Genomic DNA, 4,755 nt, shown 5'->3' on the forward strand with positions numbered 1-4,755 from the left:
ATTCAACAATTTTTCCCCTGTGACCTTCAACTGGAACTTTTTGTTATGCTGTTCTATCATGCTTGGCCTTTGTCACAGATCCTCATTCGGTGCAGAGCACCTGAAATGCTCCCAGCTAACTCCACCAACACCATCTTCAGTTATTTGTGTGATACAATAAGCAACGACCTGTTCAAAGAAAAATTTGCACTAAAAACACTGCAAATTAAGAAGTCTAGAAAAGCAAATGTACCTGTTTATCCGCTCTTTGAGTTCTGACACCATCTCCAGAGCTCGAATCCTCATCTCTTTAACCCATTTAGCACATAAAAAATATAAATGACTTTATACCTTGTCACATCAAGAGCAACAAATGGAATCCGTCTTTCAGCCACATATCGAGCTTACCCATCTGAACCGTTACCCAAACCGACCCATTTAGCCACATATTTATAGCTTCAAAATCAGCCTCAGTACCAGCAATGTCGACCCACTTGTGAGCGAAACAAACAATTTTGAATACACATTACACTTCTTTACTCGAAAACACATTTTAAACATCAAACCATAATTACCAGGTTTAACCGCAAATAAAAACATTACACTTTTTTCTCCAATTTTGAATAAACACATTACACTTTTTTTTCTCCGAAACACATTTTAAATAGTAAACTATAATTAACAGGGTTAACCGCAGTTTGCTTGGTAGATTTTCATACTTTCATAGGCAACCGCAACCTGAAGAAGCAATAAGATTTGTATGTTTTTCACAATTCCATCATCAAGAACATCTTCAGTCTCAGTTCCTTCTCCCTTCTGAACTTAAAATCACCCATGAAACTGCTATCTCATGAAAACAAAAACTCTAATTAGTATAAGAGATCTTATTTCTTCCAAGAAAACAAATGTAATGACCAAATCATAAAACTTTAAATTAAATATGGAAGATCTGGAAAATTTGGAACCCTTATTCACATTTCCCGTTGCACCTGAGCTTAAGATCCTCCAAGAAATTTCTATTTCAAGAAAACAAAAACCCCTAATCAAGACAAAAATATATACTTTCTCCGTATATCCATTCACAAAACATTAAAAAAACAGAAAACCAACACAGATCGTAGAAATTTCTATTTCAAGAAAACAAAAACACTAATCAATACAAAAATATATACTTACAAAGAACAGAGCCATAGATCTGGCCAGATCTTCCACCCATAACCACCATTGTTGACGAACCCACAACCAAACGGAAGATCTGAAACATTACCCAGATTAGATTCAAATAACAAAAAAAAATAAGAAGATATGGTAAAAAGAAAGGTACCCTACCCTACAGTCAAACCAGTAGATCTGGTGTCGGATCTACTGAGATAGTGTCGGATCTTGAAGCCACCGGGAAAGAAGCTATAGAAATCGATCTGGTGTCGGATCTGGTGTCGGATCTTGTGTCGAATCTGTTGAGATAGCATCGGATCTACAGACAAACCCTAGATCATGAAACGACTGGTTTCTCAGTGAAACCCTAGATCATGAAGCGACTGTTGGAGTGGAGAAGGGGAGAAGACGGTGATGGCGACGACCGGTTCCATGGATGAAAGGTGGAGGAGTGGTGGAGGATCTAGGGTTTGTAGAGAAAGGTGGAGCGGCGGATGAAACGAATTGTGGTTTAGATAGAGTGATAGAAAGATTATATTGGATCCATCAAACTAAAAACGGGTCAAGTTAATCCGGGTAAGATCCGCGTGGGTATCAGGTGTTGAAAACAAGTTTTCAACACTTTGTGCTTAACAGGTTTGTACAATGGGCTTCAAAGACTTTAAAGTGGCAAATGACCATTCTATCCTTCCTATATGCTTTATAAAGTAGTATAGATGTAGGATCGTTTTTGACTCCCGAACTATTGCGAAGAACACGTACGACGTGCGGAATCCGTGCTGTGGACCAAACACAAGAACGTAATTAATAGTGATTCTATTCAATGATTTGACAAGGATTACCCCACGAATCACCTTGAGCACTAGTTTCTCTCTCTAGAAGCTCTAGTCTTCAAGAATGGCAAAAGTTCTTAAAATGAACGATAATGTTCCTACTTATAGGCAATGGCATAAGGAAGATCTCCTTATTTACAAGTTTGCCATTCCTCATTAACTAGACTTACCCTTAGATTTAACATAACAAAACCTTGTCTTTAACAATTTTCAGCTACGATTCGGATTGACGGAGGCGATAGACATTAGTGCACTCACAGACTCCTCCTTGGATATTGTCGCAGTCAATCTCGTAGCATCTTGTCTACGCTCTCTGTGAGTCTTCACGAAGTTCTGACATCTTCAGCATCCACAGACTCCCTCTTCAATTTCTTCTTGATTTTGCGTTCTGACTCAGCTCCCCCTTTCGATTGACTCTTTTCTTCAGGCTCCCCCTTTCGTAAAGCTTCCGTGCTTTTAGGATCGGCACCTGGTTCTTCAGTTACAAGCTCCCCCTTGCGATGAACTCGTCTTCAGCCTCCTCCTTAGACTCGGCTATCGGGATCGTAATCTGGCTTAAACTCTGCAATAGCTCAAACGTTTGTAAGAAATATGACAATATAAGATTGAAAACCTAATCAAATTCATCGTAACACTCATAATGATCAACTTTACGAAGATCCCATTCTATCCCGGAAAGCTGGAGCATTTCAAATATGTGACAGTGAAATCTTTTTCAGTTTTCCTGGAATGATAACTTAGCTCTTAAAATCTCTTTGTATCTAGAATCTGTCTCTATTACACAAATGTAACAATATGAATTTCTCCAGAATTACTCAACTCCACTCCCCCTATCAAATGACTTTATAAATTTGACAATTTTAAGAATCCAAAACCTTCACGATTTATCATCCAAGTCCAACTTAATGACCTTGGAGATTTCACAAACTGTTTTGATTTTTAGATTTAAAATTTCAAGTTTCAAATTAATGAACTTGTTTATTTTCAGAAACACATTTAGCATACTTAGACTTTGAAACTCAGCATTTAGACATCGGTTGTCGAAACTAAAGTAGAATCAAAATCTTTTGTATTTTTTCTGAAACATAAAGCAGTAAAGAAATATTTACCGACAATATTTTTGTTTGAGTTCGTGTCAGAAGATCATATTAGTTTATGACCAATCACTAGCACTGTTGAGCTTCAAACAATTTAAGTTCTAAACGATTCACTTAGATTGTCAGTATACTGATCCACTTAAATTTTCACACAAAGTTCAACTGATTCGAGATACCAGATTAGTTTCTTAAAAACTTAACTTATTCGTGTGTCCCACCTTAGAATATACTCTCGTACCAAGATTCCCTAGATTCAGTCTTACAGATGAATATACTATATTGATATCTGTACTCTGGGTTAATGCGAGACCTTGAGAGCTCAGGTATGAACTACCGTTCAGTCAAAGAGATGAAGGCTCGACTTTAAGGTGTGTCCCCCTTGGGGATCTTCTTTACAACTGCAATTGATTTCTATCTTTCGATATTTTCAATTTTTATGCAGAGGTAAAGGTTTTTAAAGCGCGTAAAGTATTATACGAGGTCTAGGCCATTGCTTCCGCAATATCAGAAGACAAGGTATAATACCCCAGATATCAAACAATATAAAGACCTAATATCTCAGAATCTGGCAATCTCTCAAACAAGATTTCGGGGGTTACCCATATATCCGAGAGATATTCCCCACGAGATAAGTAAGTATTGATATTTAGGTTTATATCTCGAAATCAATCTACTAAGCGTGTAAAAACCTACTGGCATATCATCAATGAGAACATTTATCACATTTTAACTTTCCATTTCTTTAGCGTATGTGATTATCTACTGATGTACTATCATTTCCTCTTTTTACACATAACTCTTTTTGATTTTTTATTGTTTTTGTATTTTCTGACAACATTTACTCCCCCTAAAATTCAAAACATTTAAAGAAATTTGATAACCGATGTAGATAGCTTTATCTCGCCATCCATTTTCTGCATCACATGCTCTGTTTCGCACAAAGTACCCCCATGATTTACAACACATTGATATTTGACAGTTTGAAAACCGTTTTTCAATCTTGTGAAATTAATCATGTTTGTTCCGCTGTGAGGGTTTCGGCATATTCAATCAACATATTTTTTTTTCAAATTTTTGATTTCTGACAGAAATTTTAAAACACAAACAATTTTTTCATTTTTTATTTTTGACAGAATAAAAACATATTTTTTGGGTTTTAAATTTTGCTGTTTTTAGGGTTTTTGGATTATGGTTTATTTATGTACAAAAACAAACTAACTCCCTGTTTCTCAGTGACAGGGAGCAGCCTCCTCTCATGCCAGGCTGCTCCTCTCCTCAATCTGACATTCATTCATCTTCAGGAGCACCTGCACATTCAAACAATTCAATCAGTTGAATAATTCAGCCCAGGCCTGTTTAACCTTAGGCATTTCAACACAAAATTCATTCAGTGATGGAAAATCTTTGTCATTTTGTACAAAGACTTTTTCATCTTTGACTTCAACTTTTTCGTCATTCACAGAAGTCACTTGTTTCTTAACCACCCAGGTTTGTCCTTTTAAACCATTTCTTTGATAAAATTGTGACTTGTTTTGAATGTTTTGTTTTGGTAAAACAACTTCTAGTTTCCAAAACTGGTTTGGTTTTGTCATACCGACCGTTGTTTTCCAAGTTTGTGTTGTCTTAAATCTGGATGTTTTTGAATTCCATTTTTGATTTGGCTCAAACTTGGGTGTCTTTGTGTTGGTGCA

At 36.4% G+C, this 4,755-nt stretch overlaps 1 long non-coding RNA gene across 1 annotated transcript; it reads right to left on the reverse strand.

Moving 5' to 3' along the window:
* Window positions 1–237: 237 nt before the first annotated feature.
* On the reverse strand, window positions 238–1,621 carry LOC110864166. The gene is made up of 5 exons (XR_002549688.2): window positions 1,309–1,621; window positions 1,156–1,234; window positions 945–995; window positions 699–819; window positions 238–391 (listed from the first exon to the last, which is right to left on the reverse strand). It is a non-coding gene; the product is annotated as an uncharacterized LOC110864166 (long non-coding RNA).
* Between the last annotated feature and the right edge of the window lie 3,134 nt (window positions 1,622–4,755).

The sequence above is a fragment of the Helianthus annuus genome, unplaced genomic scaffold (assembly GCF_002127325.2).
Source record: "Helianthus annuus cultivar XRQ/B unplaced genomic scaffold, HanXRQr2.0-SUNRISE HanXRQChr00c104, whole genome shotgun sequence".
In the NCBI taxonomy this organism is placed as follows: domain Eukaryota; kingdom Viridiplantae; phylum Streptophyta; class Magnoliopsida; order Asterales; family Asteraceae; genus Helianthus; species Helianthus annuus.